We start from the raw sequence: 20,505 nt of genomic DNA, 5'->3' as shown, positions 1-20,505 counted from the left end.
GGAAGACGAAAAGATAAAAAATCTTCCACTAATCAGAGTCTAATCAGGCAGAAAGGTAACTAGGTAGAATCCTGTTCTCTGAAGTGCTATATGGTGATTGTTTATTTGATTTCCAAGAGCTAAATGACAAGGTACATTTTAAAGTATTTTACAGTCTTATTTATAAAGAAGCTGCTTCTAACTTATCTCAGTCTTAGGACCCACTATAAAACATCAAGAAATTTTATGATGTATGATAGTAGCTAGACTTGGTGTTTTGTATCTGTTATTTGAGAAGAAACTTGATGACTAAAAACTGCAAAGAGTATATAGTTGCCATTTTAAATTAACTTGGGTGTTAGACACAACTGTTACATTAAGAAGCATGCATGTATTAATATCAATGGGCCTATATACATGCATCTGAAAATATCAATTCACATATTTAAAGATTTTTTTTTGAATTTGCAGACAATGTTTGATGGGATATAGAGATTCTTGAATGCTTTTTGAAAATTTCATGGTTCTTTTAGACTCTGTTACCCACTGGCTGAAAAATATTGAATTCTTAAATTAGGTTTGCTAACTCTTTGAAAAGTGAGTATAATATGTACGGTGATTAGGGAAACAGACTATTCATTCTTTGCTTCATTTATTCCAGTTAAGCAAGAATGATGCTGGAAGGCACAAGAATTTAACTTCTTGCTTTGCCTCTGATCACCAACAACTCAACAGTCCATGAGTGATATAACTTTATGGAGTTGGGAGGGATTTTAAAAATGAGAGGTCTTATGACACAGTGGAGCAATTCAGAAAGAATTAGATCCTTACTGAGAATTTCCCATTGTTGTTCCCAAATTATGTATCTTGAGGAAAGTCAGGATTCTCATCCTCAAGATCCTGCATTGAAAAATAGGCACAAAAATGCCTACCTCACAATATGTGTAAGGATCTGCATATGTTAGGCACCTGACACGCAGCAGCTACATTCTAACCCACCCAACATTTTATAGATAAATATCAAGGGTCTGAAAGAGTGAGACATAAAAGGCATGCACACACATACACACGTATACACACTGATGTGTGGCAATTCGAAGATCTCCTGACTCATATATCTGAGTTGTACCACATTTCCAAATTTATTCTTTCTGCTGCATATACTCAAAATAATCAGCCCTATTTACTCAGCTGGAATTGGGCCAATAGACAGAGGTTTATTTTTTTTAAAAAGAGGAAAAAACAACCAGCAGCATTGGTGCTTTGTAAATTTCTTATTCTGAGAACTCTAATGCATGGGTCCTGCTCCCTTCACTTTTCCTGTCTCTGTTGCCACTTGGAAAGCCCTGCGGTTCACAGCTAATTAAAGAGAGATGGGAGAAAACTACACCTTGATGCTATTGTTTTAATCTATTTCAAAAGCTCCTTGATAGCAAGGCAACAGGCAGTGGACTTAGAGGAGCTCTCAGTGACTGAGAGGACACAAGGGAAGCAGGAAAAATTTCCATGAGCTCGCCATCACTTCAATCCTTGTCTTCCATGCTCACTGTCATTACACACACACACACACACACACACACACACACACACACACACACACATTCACACGCACACACTCTTTCAGATAATGTTCCAGCATTCACTGAGTCCTAGGGAATTACAGAGCTTCTTCAGAGAGTGAGACACCACTGGCAATATGTTTGTATTGCATTTCCAGCACCATGTTTTCCTTTTTGCTTCCTGATTTACTACCCCAGCATACCCCATTTCATACAAAAATACTAGAGCTTTGAGAAATTACAGAACTGGTATTCAAAACCAGATCTTTGCCCTCATTATCCCTATTAGCATTGTAATTATCATTTTCCACCTTCACTGAAATGCCTAACTTTTATTGCTCACTTACTATGACTTGGGATCTCTTTGAAGCATTTTAAACATATGAACTTTTAAAATATACTTTATGTATTTAACCCAAAACCTATAGTCACTATAACTGTTTCCAAATGTTCTCAAGGTAATGCAGTTGGCAAGCTGTGTAGCTCTGGAAGCTGCAGTCTTAACTATACTGCTGTGTTTAAATCTTATCAGGCATCTTCCAATGATTCCAATTGCTTTGCTAGGACTTTCAGCACTGGTAGGCCTTTTGAGAGGCTCATGTGAGAAAGGGAGACACAAATCTGGATACACACAAATAACACATTCATATGTATCTAGTTTAGCTATTTCAAGGTTAGAATTACCCCAGGTGTTGACAATGTTCATCACAATTTATAGATTGCACAGTGCTGTTGTGTAACAATACCAGATACAGTTCACAATTAAGTAAGTTTATATGGGTTTTCTGTATTCCTTATTTTTAAACAGAATGATATTTTTAAATGTGATGCAATAGTATACACAGGTGGCAACTCATAAAGAAAGGCTTCAGATGGTCAGATGGTCTGTACCTAATTAATAAAAAAAAGAGCAAGATAGTATGATCAGCACCAAGGACAGCTCCATCATACTTTGGGAACTCACAAAGCAGACCTGGAATTTGCACCTCTGGGCTGTGCAGTTAGCCCTCCCTAAGCTGAATGAAGCTTTGAAGATTCTTAACATTCTTGAATGTGTGTGTATTTTTATGCTTGTGCAGGAGTTAGTAAAGTTTTTTATTTTATTGTGATAAAACACAGGAGGTCTACCCTTTTAATAAATGTTTACAGCCACAAAGCAGTATTGTGAACTATAGATACACTGTTTGACAGGTATATAAAGGATACTTAGTATTGCTAATTTACAGGGAAGTGTAAATAAGGAGCATAACAAGATATATAAACTCTTGACATTGTTTTCCTAGACTTAAGGCAGCATTGTTTTTTTTTTTGGGGGGGTGGTTTGAGACAGAGTCTCACTGTGCAGTTTTGGCTACCTGTGAGCTCACTTTGTAGCCAAGGCTGATCTCAAACTTGCAACAATCTTTCTGCTTCAGCCTCCTGAGTGCTGAGGCTACAGGCAGTGGTTCTTTTTCAGTATATGCCTTCTTTTAAAAAAATGCATGAATGTGATATAAAGATGTTCATGAAAATAGAAATGCATACATGCACAAAAAGCTTTACTTGCCATAGAGAAGGATAAACTCAAGGCATTTGTAGAAAAATTGATCTATCTTGAGACCATAATGTCAAGTGAAATCAATCTGACACACAAGTTTAACTATTGTGTGATTTTTGTATGACAAACCCAAAGTATAAATGAAGAACAAAATAAAGACAGGTATAAGAAATAAGATAAGAAATAAGAAATAAGAAATAAGAAATAGAGAGATAGATCTTTTGCAAATGGGAAAGGGATCAAAAAACTAGGGAAGGAGAAAAAGGGGATGAAAAAAGAACTAAGATGTGTTATGTACATGACCCCCCAAGAAGAATGTAATCATTATTGCACACATGTACTAATGAGAAATAAGAATTAAAAGAAATTTTATCTAAGCATAAAATGATAAAAGACCTCCCTGACATGCCATAAGTTTAGGCCTCTGTTTCAGCTAAGTGTTGCTCTATGACATTTTACCCTCAAATGGCAATGCCTATGCACAAAGTCTTATTCCTCTTGACTTACACGTTGGCCAAGTGGGTCCCACACTAGTGATCCCTGGACTCAGTCATGCCCCTGGAGGTGTGGAGCTGCTGCATCTCAGATGACCTCACTACATGCCTAGAATATGGGCTGGCTAATTTGCTTCTTCCCTGTGAAGCATCTTATTCTCCTGTAAGCCACATTGTTTTCTTTATGCTGTGGTGATATTTTCCTTTTGGGGCCTCATCTCTATAACTCACTAAATATCACTTTTCCTACATTCTGATGGTCAATGCACATAACAGAATCCAGTTCAGATTCAAGAACTCAGCTCCTCGTGAAGGAAGCAGCAAAGACTTTTTTGGTATTTTGAATTTGTCACAGCCTCCTTAAAATAACACACGCCACAGTGAGCGGTGTGGTCCTCCCTAACTCACTCCTCCACAGAGCACTGCTATGTTTTGTGTTACTCTATTGTAATACTAGCTCATTTATGCATGGAAGAAGCAGTTATTGAAGATCATTTGTAAGCCAGGCCAGAGGCCAATTCTTAAATTTACATTAGCTTATCAAGTTGTTGGAAGCATTTATCAGGTTTTGTTATCCCCCCATTGAAAGATGAAAACATTGAATATCAGAAAGATGAAAAAACTTGCCTCAATACACACATCAGTCACAGCAGTCCCCTGCTGCAGGGCCCATTGCTCAGATACTCTGGGTCTGTGCTGTGCAGCTGCCCACCTCCCTGTCTCCCCTCAAGATTATGAGGAACCCAGGGAAGGACTGTGCATGTCTCCCTTGTGTACAACTGGCCCATGAAGGCGAGTGGCTAGTTCCCAGTGAATGCTGTTGGGTGGGGAGATGGATTGGTTTCCAAGCCCAGGCTTCTTTGTTCTTTCTTCCACAAGCATCTTCATATTTTTGGAGCTCTCATGGCAGAGAATAATGCAATTGGAAACAGTAGCCAACCTTTATAAAAAGCTTACTTTATGGCAGAAACTAAGAATGTTTGTGTATGTATTTCATGGACCTTTACCACCTATGCGATATATAATTTATTTGTTTATTTAGTATTTCTTTGCAGTGCTGGGGACTGAACATACAGCCTTACACAAGCTAAGCAAGTCCTCCTTCACCAAGCTACATCAACAGCCTGGTACTGTGACCTTGGTTGTATGTCTGAGGAGTCAGAGAGTTGAAGAGTAGATATAGACTGCCCAAAGTGATGCACCTATCACCAGCTGGCAGAGCTGAACTTGAACTCTGGACTCTATCTCTTCAACCATGTTCTTGATGACCAGGTGATTCAATCTACACAGCTCTATTGCTTTTCTGTGCTCTTTTTTTTTGGTGGCAAAAAGTTTATAGATTTATGTGAAAGATAACTTAATCATCTCACCTCCTACCATCTAAAAAAGGAGACACAACACTTCCATGGTCTGTCTCCAAAGGAACTTTCTAGCCTGTTCCCCACCCTCCCTCTGCATGGACTCTGTTCCTGCCACATTGCTGCTTCTTTCTCTGGCGTGGACTCTGCTATGTCCCTTTGCCTTTGCTGGTGAAGTTTCCTCCGTTCCACATGCACTGCCCTTCTCTGTCTTTAGGACTGAAGGATTGTCCTTCGGTGAGGGGTTTATTTCCCCACTTCCCTTGGTCATCTCTTTCTTCGTGCTTCCTCAGTGAGTAATGCAGGCCTTCATTTTGCCCGATTCCACTCCAATTCACCATTGATGTGCTTCGCTCTGTAAAGCTGTGAGCACTCACTCGCTTCTTCTCTCCTTCCTTCTTCTTTTTTCCAATTATTTCACATTTCCACTCTGTCCTAGGAACTGTACAATAGCCTAAGACGATGGTGATAACTAAGGTATAAATCCTACCCTCAAGAAAAGGCTCAGCACAGACAAGTCATTGAATAAGAATTAAACAGACAAATGAGTGGGCTTGAGATATAGAGGGGAGACAATCATATATCATATGTAGAGGTATAGCAGTCATAATGTCAGATGCCTACTAGAAACCTGGGGAGAAACACGGTAAGTGGATGCACTGTAGACATGTGATAGATACCCTAGGATAGGCATCACCCTAGGATAGGCATCGGATCAACTCCTGCCCATTCTTTCTTAGTAACTTTGAGCAAAATGCTTTAGCTTTTTGATGCTCCCTCACCACAGCTGTGAAACAGAATCAACAATCCTAATCTCCACAGGTTTCTGTGAAAATTAAATGTGTAGCAAATGCCTACAGCAAGAGCTGGATATATTTCAGCATTCTAAGTTCCTCCCTCAGTTAACTCCAGAAAGAATATGTAGCAGTTTTAAGTGCATTGTTGGATAAATGAATGGATAAATAAGTGAATTAATGAGTGAGTGAGTGAGGCACATTGTCACTGGAGTGAACTCCAGGGCCCGAGGGCACAGCCAGAGCCTGCAGGGCACTGCAGCACCTCTGCTTCCAGGGCCGCAGTCCTGGAGATCATCCTGTGCAGCTGCCTGCCCCCTCCCAGGGCCCAGGCCAGGGCTTCTTCCCCTTGCAGGGGGCCCCAGTAGCTCATTTTTCTCCTTTTTGTATTTGGGGATATGTGATTTTACTGTCAGCATGGTGTTCCTAATAAAAGGCAAATGATGTCCAATGTGACTTGGAAAAAAATGTACAAACAACAACAAAATTATATGTTCTTTTTTCCTGTAGTGTTCGCAGGGAGAATATGTGACTTGTTTGCTGTCAATACGGCTTATAATGACACGGTGCACAGATGCACTGCCAGGCGTGTGCCGTGCTCATTATACACATGTATTAAATGTAACACGATAGGAGTTTGGCTGCCGTGCAGGCAAGCACTGCCCTGGGGCACATGTGGAGTTCTCGCACCTCCTCCCCTGGGACTTAGAGGGTGACAGTGAAGTGGGCAGCAGCACAGACTGCAGTGGAACATCTGGGGTCTTCAGGATGATTCAGGTGACACTGAGGGGAAATGTTAGAGATGACAGGCACTTAAAGAGGCGTCTCTGCTCCTCTCCACAGCAACACAGAATCACAAAGTAAGTAGTTCCCAAGTTCTCAAGGGCCTCCTAAATGCCAGGCTTGGGAGTAGGAAGCTCAAAGGTTAGGATGCAAAAGCAATGAGAGAGGGAGAGAGAGAGAGAGGCTGAGAGAGAGAGAGAGAGAGAGAGAGAGAGAGAGAGAGAGAGAGAGACAGAGAACGATGATGCAGGCCAGGGCATGATGTTGTATCAAATGGTAGAGGAGGAGACCTACACCAACCCAGGGCTACCTCTCCCTGACTCTTCATGGAAGGAGAACACAGAGGATGAAACTCAGAGGATGAAACTCAGAGAAAACAGAGTGGACATGAAGGGTTCTTAAATGTATCACTGACATTTCTATGTGAGGAACAAATGTCAGGGTTGGTGTCTGAAAGGACCTATCAGGAAATACTGGGCTCTTGGTGAAATCCGGGAGGCAGACAGGCCCAGCATACATTTCAAGGATGGACTGGACACTGAGGGCATGAACACTGCTGTTGACTCTGACTGTATCTGAAGAAGACATTAGTGGAAACCTTTTGCTATTTTTCTCCACAGGAAGGGATGCACCAGCTGCCTAGGGGTTGAAGTTACTCAGAGAAAATGGTTAGATGAAAACATTGATGAAAATGTCTCTGAAACATATGCCATACTCATTAAAAACAGGAGCAATAACAATGATCATGGCCAGTGTTTATTAAGGAAGTATCAAGTCATGCAGGCACACTGCTATTTGTCTTCTGTGACTCATCACATTCAGTACTCACAACAAAACTCTAAGGTACTAGCAGGACCCTATATAAAGACAAGTAGAAGAAATTTAGTGAATTAGGCAACTTGTTCAAGGGCCGCTAGGTAAGCAAACGCATAGCTTGTGTTTAAATTGAGCTCACTTGACTTCTGAGTTCACTCTTTTAATCACCAAATTGCTGAGCCAGGCTTTGGACCAACCACAGCAGGTTGGCATATCTGTTCCAGTCGTCCTTTCCTATACCCGAATCCATGGATGTTCAAGTACATTATGTAAAATGGCATGGTATTTACATACCACCTCTGACATCCTCTGGTATGCCCGAGATCATCTCTGGGTTACCCTTCTCACCTAGCGTACTGCAAAGGCTGTGAAAACAGGTGTTGCGTGGCACTTTTGGCACAGGCCTGGATTTAAGTCCAAGCCTACTTGGCTCCTTTATTTTATGAAGTCACCCTCAGTGAAGAACACATCTTGCTGCCCATTAGGCAACCTTTAAGAAAAAAGAGTGTGAGTCTGAGCATCAAATTTTTATAGATTTTTGACACATTTGCTGTCATTCCAATCCTTATGAATTTGCGGGTTTGTGGAGGTATCAAGAAGCACCTTTCAAGGGTGCTCAGGTTTATGGCAGGAGGATGGGACTCAGGCAGTCAGAGATGTTGCTGGGGGTGGACAAGTCAGGCCATGGCAGCCTGATATGTCCCATATCTGAGCCAATTAATAATGAAAAGAAGTAAATTAAAAACACCAAATGTTAGTGGTCTTTCATGGTACCTTACAAAAATTATATTACGCAACAGGGTGCACAGCCATATGTGTGTACACACATGCACACGTGCACATACAAACATTCACACACAGTAGTTCCTTGGCATCAGGTCCAAGACCCCTCATCTAAACTAGCATCACTGGATGCTAAAATCCTTTATGTAAAATAGAATGGTATTTAAATACAACATACACACACCCTCCTGCATGCTTTCCATCATTTGCAACACCCAATACAATACAAAAAGTTGCTGTACTGTGTAGGTTGGAAGCAAAATGTCTGTGCGTGTTTAGTACAGATGAATTTTTCCAAATATTTTTAATTTACAGTTGGTTGAAGTGTGGGTGCAGAATCTGCAGATATGGAGGACCAACTGTCTGTGATGTAGATTATATATACATATTTTATGCATACATACATATATATATATATACATATATACCATAGATACTCATATGTGTTATCTATATATATACTGCCACAATTAGAAGAGCACACACATACTCATATATAGATGGGTGTGTGTGTGTGTGTGTATTCATTTTACCAAGAATTATACCAGGTAATCTATATTCAACTCCTATGTACCTGGGTCACACTATGCATTGACAAGCACTTGGTTACTTAACCTCCACAACAACCTGATGAGCTCATTATTACTGTATTAGTTTTTCAAAGGAAAAACCCCAGACTCAGAGAAGAGCCTCTCCACCTCCCCCAGGCCTGTTGGCTAACAGCCACATGAGGTGTGCTCCCACCTGGTGCTGCTGTTTGTCTGTGTGATTCCTTGGCTCCTCTGTGAGCTCTGAAGCTCACACTGACATCTGCTCACTTCCTGTCTCCATGGCTTAGCCCTAGATTCCACTAAACACTTTTGCATGTTGTGAGATGAATAAAGAATGTATGCCCTTATACTTCAAGGAGGGCTAGGCAAGATCTCTTCTCCCTAAACGGCCTCCAAAGACTGCTTCCTCTTTCAAAAACTATCACTTTTTCCAAATAAGTCATCAAATATCATCCTCTAGGAACTTCCTTGTTAAAACACTTTAACTGACATGCAATAACTATACATATGTATGAGGTATAATGTACACAAGCACATTGTATAGTGATTAGATCAGGGCATTTAGTGTATCTCTCCCCTCAAACATGTGTTACACAGAGGTAGAGACTAGAACAGTCACCAGAGACTAGAGAGAGTTGTGTGCCAGCCAGAGCAGGGCAGGATGGTCATTGCACAAAGCTTCCTTACAATCAGGTAGGAGAAACAAGTTCCAGTGCCCTGTAGCCACTAGGTTAGCTATGGTTAACAAGCTTGTAATGCATATTTCAAAACATGAGAAGACTTGATCTTTAAATATTCTGCATCTCCTCTGCTATTGTTTCTTCATGAAGTTTCTTGCATGAAGTTTCATTTTTGTGACTTTGCTTCTGTCTCCTACTGATCTGTAAGTTCCTTCACAGAAAAGAGAAATAAAGAGATGTTGGCTTACTGAGCTGGGACACAGTGCCAGCACATCAGCGCCCCCACCTACATGGGTCCCTTTCACCATCATAACAACTCTTAAAAATAGTTACTATCTGCCTTTCACAGGACAGAAACTAGGGGCTCAGAGACTGGAATAATTGTGGTGATGGGATACAACCAGGACAAGACAGAGCAGAGGTGCAAAGTTGTGTCTATCTGACTCCAAAGCTGTACCAGCCCCAGCTCTCATGGCCCAAGGTCTGAGCTTGCCTGCCAGCTATCACCCACCTCTCTCTCTGCCTCTCCCGCAACAGGCCCTGACGGTGATGAGCCTGTGCAGCAGCGTGGAGCACTGCAGCGAAATGCACTCCGGCATCTCTGAACACCACACAAGGTATGCCAGAGAGAGCAGGAACAGTTGGTGAGCAGTTGGTGAAAGGCTATTTTTATGCTAGGGTTGCCTAGAGAGAAGGGGAAAAAAAGAGTGGGAAAAAAACACTGTTTATAAAGAAGCCACAATTAATAAGGTCTTTGTTAGCTTTTTGGATTTAGATTTTCAAGTCCATTGCTTTGAATTTGAAAAGAAACAGGAAGGTCCCTGAAGGGTCAGCTCCCCCGCTTCCAAAGCATGAAGGCACTTTGGGAACCACTTCAAGCTGCATGTGGAAGATTTTAATTATTCAGCAGGAGTGCAAAGAGGCTCTGAATTCCTCTGCACAGCCTCTCCGCAGATCGTGCATACGGTGCTCAGTGTGGGTGCTAAAGAAGGCAGGGTGGGGCAGGGAAAGGAAGTGCCTCCCTCAGGACATCGCTGAGAACCAGGCCATTGCAACTCCTTGTCCACCGCTTCACATCTCTCTCACACCTTGGGATGGATGATATTATTTCTGTCTTAACGATGAGAACACAAAGCCTGTGTTCTCATCGTTAAGACAGAAATAATAGCATCCATCCAAGTGGGTTACTGCACATGCAAACATGTCCAGTAAACCTTAAAAGCATTCAGAGATGAAAGCTGGTTTTTGTAGAGCTCCCCACTTTCCTTCTTTTTACACATAAATTCATCCTGCTAGCATTTAAAATCTGTATAACAGTAATAGATGCATTGGTGAGTCTGCTTAGACTATGCTTGGTAGGCTCCTATTTTGCTACATTGGATCTCTGCATTGACACTATTAAGTAGGTGCCATAACCATCCCCATGTTTGAATTGATGTAGCTAGCATACAGAGGTTAAGGCATCAGATTGAGGTTAATGAAAGAGTCAGCAGGGGGCGCTGCTCTGCGGCACACAGTTGGACTGACTGCAGCTTGCTCCCATAGTTCGGGCCTCGCTACACTAGGATCCTCCTATCAATCAAACAGCCAGCAGGAGGACAGGTGCTCTGCTATGGTCGGATTTGTGACTCCACCCCCAAGAAAAACAAAGACATCAGAGTCTTAGTCCCAATACCTCAGAATGTGATCGTGTTTGAGATGAGTCTGTACAAAAGGAATTAAATTAAAATGAAGCCACAAGAGTGGGCTGTAGCCAGTGTAACCCATGTCCACATGGGTTCTTTGGACACAGAAGCAGTGGTGTGTGGAGGCGGAGGGGAGCGGGGGAGGCAGAAAAAGATGAAAAAGTGAAAGCCAAGGAGAGAGGCCTGGGCAAGAACCCGCTCTCCTGGCCCACAGAAGAAAGCAATGTCAGTGTTTTAACTGTTTAACAATTCAGAACCAAGAGATATCTCATTCCTGTTGGGTAAGATGACCAATTTGTGGCACTTCTTGACTAGAAAACTAGTATGTATTTCAACTTCCCTTTACAAATGGGGTGCTTTTCTATTTAACAAATATATATATATATATATATATATATATATATATATATATATATATAAAGGGGGGAGATTAAGATGAAAGAGGACATAACAACACAGGTCAGAACAGAACAATTTAAACAATATAGTGTTTTGCCACAGGATAACCCAACTTAACAGTAGCTACCACAGTGTCTCTTTCCTTGAAATATTTGAGTATGCCTTCATACACTATCAAACATAATAAGACAGTGTGAAACCATTCAAAAGGGTAAAAGTATTACAGGGTGTTTAGAACCAGCTAACAGAAAACAAACAACGGTTTCTATGTTATCTCCTTGTCTATAAAAATTTTTGTTTATACTATCACATATAATAAAATCCAATAAGATACAACATGATATAGCCGATGGAGACAGAAGAGAAAAAGCTTGATGGGACTTCAAAACAAGATGATATTAAATCAGCACTAGCTATTATATTGTCTTGTTTTCTTCAAAATAACTGTTCATACCCTCACAGACAATAAAATCAAACAACCCAGAACAAAACCATTTTAATTAATGAATGAAAACATTATAAGGCTTCAAAGCAATGTAATGTGGAATCATGTTTGCCACATACTTTTATGTATTCTTACCATTTCTTACACTAAGGAAACTATTCAGTATTTATACATGTGAGTTTGATTTAGTTTGCTTATGAGTATGGTCTCAAGTTGTGCCTGTTTATTTATAAATATCTCCATGTGATCATTCTTTATAGCTGAGTAGTACTCCATTGTATAAAAATACCACATCTTTTTTATCCATTCCTCAGTTGATGGACACTTAGGTTGTTTCCAAGATCTGGCTATTACAAATTGTGCTGCTATAAACATGGGTGCACATATATCACTGTGGTATGATGCTTTCAGTTCTTCTGGGAATATGCCTAGAAGCGGAATAGCTTGGTCGAGTGGCACTTCCAATTCCAGCTTTCTGAGGAATCTCCAGACTGATCTCCACAATGGTTGTACCAGTCTACGCTCCCACCAACAGTGCAGGAGGATTCCTTTTTCCCCACAGCCTCTGTAGCATTTGTTGTTGGTGGTTTTCTTGATCCTGGCCATTCTTTCAGGAGTGAGATGAAATCTCATTGTGGTTTTAATTTGCATTTCTCTAATGAGTAATGATGATGAACTTTTTTAATGTATTTATTTATCAGTTTTATTTCTTCATCTGAGAATTGTGTATTCATCTCAGATGCCCATTTTTGGATTGGATCTTTGAATTTTGGGGGTCTGATTTTTTAAAATTCTTTATATGTTTTAGACAGAAGTCCTTTGTCTGAGGGACAGTTCACTAAGATTTTTTCCCAGTTTGTGAGTTTTTTTTCACTATGCTGGAGATTTCTTTTGACACGCAGAAACTTTTTAATAAGATGTGATCCCAGTTATTGATTCTGGAAAGTATTTCCCTTGCGGTTTGAGTCCTATTCATGAATTCTCTACCTACCCCTATGTCTTCAAGATTTTTACCCAATTTGTCTTCTAATAAATTTAGTGTTTCTGTTTTAATGTTCAGATCTTTGATCCATTTAGATTTTAGCTTAGTACATGGTGATAGGCATGGGTCTAGTTTTAGTTTTTGGCATATGGAGAGCCAGTTTTTCCAACACCATTTATTAAAGAGATTGTCGTTCTTCCAGTGAATATGTTTGGCCCCTTCATCAAAGATAAGGTGGTTGAGTGTTTTTGCAGTTGTGGTTGTATCTTCTAATCTATTCCATTGATCTTAGGCTGTGTTTTGATTCCAGTACCATGTTGATTTTACTACAGTTGCTTTGTAGTATAACTTCAAGTCAGGGATTGTGATGCCTCCTGCCTTCTTGCCTTTGCTGTTTAGAACTGTCTTTGCTATTCTAGGTCTCTTCTGGTTCCAGATGAAATAAATAGGGTGTTTGAAGAAGACGAGGTGGAGGTGTCCTGCTCAGGCGAGTGAAGGGACTGATGGCTGAGATCCGATCCTCTGTTCTGTGAACTCTGCACTGCTGGCTGCAGAGCTCCTGGGGGTAGCTACTCCCTGGCCACATTCACTGATCCCCAATATTTACTTCAGTGGTTGGCATAGCATCAGCCAATGCTAGTCCAGCGAATGAATAAATTGATGTTCTCTCTGGCACTTTACCCAAAGCCTCACAACTACATTAATATCATTAAAGAAGAAACGCACATCACCCGGAACATGAGTTCCAATAGCTCTCGGTAGCTGTCACAACAAGGAGTTTCATACTTTGTATTCACATACCCTTCCCATAGAGACTTAAAATTGTGAATACATTTTGAAATAACCTTCTCAGAAACTTTGTTTTGTGAATTGTCAGGTGCAGAACTTCAAAATATTAATTCTTACTTTGCTTGGAAGCCCTTGGTGCATCTGCCTTTCTCTCTCTGTTTCTGCCCATGTGGCAATGTCATCACATGCTTTTCTCTGTGCTTCATGGACACTCCTCAGTCTTACCCATTTTTCCAAGCCTTAAACTCTGCACTGCTCCAGATTCTGCTTTTCTGTCTAGCTTCTTATAAGAACCCCATCCTGTCTGTGTCTAAAGTATTAAGTGGTGACAGCACCCAAACCTACCTCCAAATTAGACTCCTATGTTAAATAACTTTCTTGATGTTTCTTATGATACATAATACATATGTTAAAATCAATATATGTTGACTTCCTGATTTCTTCTCTTATCCCAAATAGAATATAGCTTGATCTGTTGTCTCCCCACCTTAGCAAAGGGCAGCGCTATCCCTCCATTCTTAGGCAGAAACCATGGTGTCTTGCTTAAGTCTTTGTTTCTGTATCCTCTAACACCCAGTCATTCAACTAATTCCATTTGCGATACCCAAACAGGACTTCGGAATTTGGTCTGGTGACCTCCACTCAGATATCACAACCCCCCTTTGCTTAGATGATCCTGTTAGCTTCTTGCCTGGTGTCCTGCATCCACCCACGAACCCATACAATCTTCCTCTCCATGAGGTGTTACACGTTTCCCTGTCACCATCTTCCAACACACCCTTACAATTTAGCTCCCCACTGCCTCCTTGACTTCATTTGCTTCATTTTCCCACGCCCTGAATCGCACCCGGTCTTACTTACATTGTGACTAAGTTCACAAACAAATGACTGTTCGGTGGGCCCAAGATCTTCCTGAGGGAGTGACTTCAGTGGGAATCTTTGAATGACCAAACCTCACCTCCATTCTTTCTAACACAGGACTAACTAGACCACACATTGGTCGACTCCTTGTAAAACATTAATTTTCTTTGCATAGTAGTTTCATTATGATCTCTTCAGCCAGAAGAGCAATACCCTAACGTGGAGCAAATGCCTTCTCACTGCTGGTAAAGCTTTGAGTGAGGCTTACCTCAGTCATGTGGTTTCAGGAAGGTAAAGAAGCTGAGATCGCTGTTTGACTTCTGCCCATCTTAGTGCTGGGATGTTTTTACTCAACTTGGTTCCTCTTAGCCCTTCCCTTCTTGTTCCCCGCCACCAGAGTCGGACCTCTGCACAGTGCATCAGTGGCTTACTATGCCTAAGTGAAGCGGAGAGGAAAGAGGATGGGATCAGGTTGGTTTTTTTCTGGTCTCCTCTGTCTGAGGTCCCCTTGAGCCAGCTGTCCCCAGCATGTCCTTTCCCAGAGTCCTTTTCTTTAATGTTCTCTCTGATTCAGGATGCTCTCCCACCTCTTTTGGTCCAGCTCTGTAACCATCAGCTCTGGCTTGCTGTCCACCTCTCAGCCTCCTTCCTCTTGCCTACACTTTCTAATCGACCTCTCCTGTAGCTTTGTGTGTGTGCATCAGTCTCTTGCAGGAACCCTGGCAAATACTCTAGTGATCTGTAAATGCTCTTCCAAAACTATATATTTGATCTTTGGTGATCATGCCCAATCTAGTCCTTTCAAACAGAGTCCTTTCCTGATCAGGCTGTTAGGCTGAATGAGAGAAAGTCTAGTTTGACCCTGGAAGGTGGGGTTCTCAACCCAAACTGACCCATTTTATTGTCCTGGATTAGAAAATACCCAGGTTGCTTAACTTCTTCCATTTCATTTCTCATCATATCTTATGCTGCTTCAAATTTTACTTTTTTGAAATGAGGGCCTCTATGTTGTCCAGGCTGCCTCTACACTTCTGGGTTCCAGTGACCTGCCTGTTTCAGTCCCTTGATATCTAGAAGACACGTGCCCGCCGCCACACTCTGCACTTTTAAGTGGGATTTGTATGACTGCTATCTAGTAGCTGTGATGGGTGCAGAGTAGCTACTTTACACATATTAATTTCTTTTCTTCCCTTCTCACCTTGGTGCATTTGTTTCTCTAGCTTTCCTTTTTAACTCTGTTTCATTTTAGTTAATCCAATACCTTAAACTTAAATGGTGCTCGTGCTGCAGCACAGTGTGTAATTTGCTGTAGGATAATTTTCTCATCAGTGGGAGTTGCTCATGTGCTAATTTGGGCTTTATCCTCTATTTCAGTCTTTTGTCTCAGTTGTAAAGAGCATACCGTATTGTTTCAATTTCACACTTTTGCTTCTGAGACTGCTCCTCGTGACTGAAAGTGAGACTTTATAAAATGCCACTCCAGCCTTAGAGCTATTGATTACAGGGCATGTGTAAAAAAAAAAAAAAGACACCAGTGGTAGGGAAAATGTATGTACATTATTTTCTGAAGTAGGAGCCTTTCTCTGCTCTTGTTTTTGCCTTGATTGGTTCTTGGTGGAAAGAACCCTAGACTGAGCCAGATTAACTGAGATCCTTGAGTCCCCTCAGCCACTTGACCTTTGAAAGGTAGAGTCAAGATCACAACAAGCAATGTGATTGATGCCACAGGAATAGTCTATATAGTGGCAAGGGAAGAAGCCAGCCATGAGCCTCAAGTGCGTGGAACCTCCGTAAGGCTAAGTGCTGGATTGCTGAGTGCCAGAGTTCCAGCTGGAGAGAGGAAGAGAATGGACTGTGGCTCTCAAGGTGCAGAACATTTTTAAACATAGAGAAAGCAATGGCAAAATGTGGTATAGATAGAATTCAAGACTCATCTGGGAATAAATAATACGAACCCAGTAACTGTGGCTGAATCTCAGGGAAGGCTTGGCCAAATAAAAGACCCAAGCTGAAAATGCCTTTGCCAGAATCATTGCATCTTTGGGCCTCAGCACTCATGTCAGTTAGTGGGAATAACACCCCTTGTCCCATTTGCCATCTAGAACTGTTGGAAAGATAAAATGACACAAGAGTGTGAAACATTCTATAAATCTCGAAAGTGAGCCCCTACCAGATATCACGTCATGCAGAAGCTGTGCTTCCTCTAAGAAGCTGAACACAGGTCAGCTGGTGTCAGGCAGATCCCGAAACCCTTCTCTATTAAGGAAAGAAACTAGACTAAAGGAACTGAAACAAAACAGTCAAAGGCAGTCTGCAAGAAGGCTGGGGCCTTCCTGGGCTTTAGGAGGAGAAGAAACAGGTCTTTGAACACCAAGAACCTTGCCCGATATGCAGCCTTCGCATTCTCCGAGGCTCCATTGCCCTGGGCTCCTCCTGCAGCGTCACTTTCCCCTTGAGTCTGAGATGTGGTCATTGTGACCGCTAGTCCTACTGCCCCCTGGCACTGCCACTCAAAAGAATATGGCTTGCTCTTTTAGTTTCATTTCAAGCATCCCCAGGGAACTTCTCCTGGCATTGGTCCCATGTGCACCCTGTGACCAGGGAAGCTGCCATAAAGTGAGTACTTCCACAAGCCAGTGATCAGAAAAGAGGTTGTTCTTTATTCCTGGTGTGTGTGGTGGAACCCACTGAAGAGACTGCGAACACCTGACCTGTCTAGAGATCTGTTTAATACTACATGGTTCAAATTATGGTTTTAAGATTGGTATGTCTGGATTTCTTAGGATGAATTTACCTTATTCCCACTGGAAATATCCTGCGAAGAAAGCTGACAGAGGGGATATTAGAGAAAGAACTCTTCACAGAGTTGTGAGAAGCGTTCAGAAAAACCAAAAAGGTGTGCTAAGGTTACCATCGGTGATTACAATCAGTAGCGGACAATCATCTGTTTGCCATGAAAGAGAACAGGTAGAGTGATGCTTATCTGAATCCACTGACCCCTGGAGTCAAAAATAGGGGCCAGTAGAGAAGTTATGCCCATCAGCAGAAGGATGCAGTCACTGCCAAATGGCAGCCCAAGATGGGAGGGGCTTCTTTGCCTGTCCCATGCTGCGATGTCATTGTCCAACTCAAAGTTAGAATGCAAGGAGCTCGCTTCAGTGCAATTTCAACAGTAGAGTCAGTGCAAACCAAAGCTTGCTGAGTGCTCTCCATAACAGACCGGGCTGCCTGCATTTATTCATTCTCCCATCAGTGCAGATGAGCAGTCAATCGAAAGAGAACCTCCTGTGGGTGAAGACGGCATGGACTCGGTCCTTGAGTCCTGCTCCCACTCTGAGAGTCTAGCTGGTGCCAAGTTGGACTGGAATGGGAGGAATGTGCTTTCTTGGCTTTTGTTGTATATTGTCTTTAATTTTGTTCTATTCTTTTGTGCTGGCATGGAAGCAGCACCTAAACTCAGAATCTTTTGCTGTCTTCTCACCAAGAATCTGGAAGTGAGTCTAGTCACTCTTTACCTGTTTCTTTCCCCATTCGTCTCAGAGACTCACCTTTTGTCAAGAAACCTCAGACCTCTCTGTCTCCACGTGTCTGGCTCACTACCACCTCCACGTATATCTTCAATACGTAATTAGTTAGGAGAATAGTTTTGCTGTAGTAGCAAAGCAAACAGAAGTGACTAACCAGAAAGAAACTGGAGCCACGGGGCTGCCTGGATGGAGGAGCTGGGTCACAACCCCTCCTCCCAGCCCCTCATCTTCTTGCTCTATCCCCAGATGTCCTCCTGATCCAAACTGTTTCTCCTCCTCCAAACACCTCTGCCAGTCCTCGAGGAAGAGAAGAAGATGAAGAAGCAGGTTCACTATGAGAAGTGAGCTCACTATGAGAAGTAGTATTCCCTTTTCAGAATGTGTTCGTCTGATCATGTCTGGAAGCAAGGCAGACAGATAGGTGGGGCTGTATCTGGATAGCCACATGCCCAGTTAAATGGTAGAAGGCATATAGAAGAGATGTGTTGGTACCAGGAAGGGATGGGTGGAGATTGGGAGCCAGCTAGCACACTTGGAGGTGCCAGCATTGTCTCCTTTGCCCTTTATGACACTGAAGTTGTCATCTTGTCCATAACAACCTAAACCTGCACCCTCTTGAAGCTTCTCATAGAACCATCTTAAGATTACTTCCAGCATCTGAGGAGGGCTAGGCTCAGTGTTGTACCTCAGTATTACCCAAGCAGTATGTGCAGAGTTGGTTCAAGTGCTGCCCATCACCAAAGGGCAGGAGTGATTTCCAGCTAGCGTTCCCTGGGCACCCACCAAGTCCAGGCAAGGTGCTGTGTTACGAATGTCATCTCACTGGACCTCAGAATTACTCTGTGAATTACGTACTGTTGTCCAGATGTCAGACAAGAAACATAATCTGTGAGGTCCTTTCCCAGAGCTCTACATCTAGGGAGTGCCACATTCAGAATTTAAACCCAAAGTTGTCTGGCTGTGAGATTTATTACTCCTTGTCACACAGTGACCTTTCTATGAGGAGCTTAGCATGGAAACATTTCACAGAAATGAAACCACTGGGGACCTCAGCACTAATACAGCAGCCAGACTTGTAATTTGTCTGTGATAGAGGATAGAAAACATCCTAGCCATCCTGTCCATGCTGCTAACTGAACTTTCCAGGTGGGTCTGTGTTTTCTTGTGAACGACACTCCTCTTTCTCCTTGATCTAGTTTAAGAAAGAAACACAGAGAACTTATCTCTCCCTTCTAGTTCCATCCTTCCATGATTCCTTCCATGGTCTTCTGTTGGGGGAAAACAAGCAGATTGAAAACTGTGGTTATATATGTAACCATTAAAATAGATGCTCTGCCTATAAAAATGAACTTGTGCCAGGTCCTAATAAATTACGTGCTACTATGCCAGTTCCTCAGTCTGCAGGGGAATTGCAATCACTCCTCCTGATCAAAGCACATAATTCTAAGCCCATTTATTAGCTCCTTAACCCAGCAGTTGGGGACTTTATCAACATTCATCTCAGCAAATAATCGTGAGTACCAAAGGTATCTGAATATAAGCTAGGAATGGCAGAGGGCGGAGAAGAAAGCACAGGCCTTGCCCTCAAGGTACATTCACAGAACAAAATAGGGATGGAGGCAACTGAGGAGCAGGAAACTTTCCAGCAGGGAGTTATTCAAGGTGCTAGTGGCTTGAAAAGAGAAGAACTGACTGTTAAATTGGGAGGGGGGTAAGGTTTGAGTTGAGTTTTGAAACACTGGAGATAATCAAATGAAGCAGAAAGTATTCAAAGCAGAGGGAGCAGGATACACAAAGACAAGATGGCATGAAACGCGTCATGTGCCCTAAGAGTAGACACTGATTGGAAACTTTGCAGTATGAACTGATTGCTTCCATTTCAAACCCTAATGGGTGGGTGGTGAGGAGATCAAGGAGCCGCTGGATGGAGGGCCAAGTGATCAGGCCTGGGCTTTAGAAATAGCCCCTGGCAAGTGTCAGCAAAACCTGGAGGGAAGCAACTGTGATGATCAAAGGTGAGAAATGGTCAAAATAAGATGTCCAGAGATCTGGGAAATGGGCTAGAGAGTGGGCGTGGCATGTATGGTGGGTTATCACATGTCAGGCACATAGTATGAGGTAGTGACTTATTTCCTTCTGATGATACCCACTGTGGTGGATAACAGTATTATACCTAGTTTGCAGGTGAGGGAACGGTAGGCACTGAACCCTGCTGGGAATTGTTAGAATCAGTTTGATCACAGTCTCGCTTCAGAGCCTTTTCTCTTAAGCACTGCGAGGGAAAGCTTGAGTTGGATTTTCTAGACTCACTGAGGTTCTGTCTGATGAGCACACTAAGTCATGTGGCAGGAAATGAGGGAAAGAGTGAGCAGAACAGAGGTGGCCTTTCGGCCCTGCCCTCAATGAACTCATGGCCTTGGGGAAAACACAGTAGTCGGTAACCTCGTCCTTAAAGCCGAGACAGTCACACACAGTTCATATGC

General features: G+C 42.2%; 1 protein-coding gene across 9 annotated transcripts in view; it reads left to right on the top strand.

The window, feature by feature from the left end:
• Dab1 (DAB adaptor protein 1) overlaps positions 1–20,505 on the top strand; it is a 1,082,808-nt gene that overhangs the window by 239,726 nt on the left and 822,577 nt on the right. For 2 of the 9 annotated variants that reach the window (XM_063236573.1, XM_063236572.1), the window contains exon 2: positions 9,872–9,951. The exons of the other annotated variants lie outside the window; for them this stretch is intronic. The gene's annotated coding sequence lies outside the window, so the exon portion shown is untranslated. The remainder of the gene's footprint in view (positions 1–9,871; positions 9,952–20,505) is intronic. 9 annotated transcript variants of the gene reach the window in all.

Source organism: Cavia porcellus, unplaced genomic scaffold, assembly GCF_034190915.1.
Source record: "Cavia porcellus strain 051 isolate PalLab524CR breed Dunkin Hartley unplaced genomic scaffold, mCavPor4.1 scaffold_25, whole genome shotgun sequence".
NCBI classification, from domain to species: Eukaryota; Metazoa; Chordata; class Mammalia; order Rodentia; family Caviidae; genus Cavia; species Cavia porcellus.
Note: the sequence above shows the minus strand (reverse complement) of the source record. Positions and strands in the feature narration are given on the sequence as shown.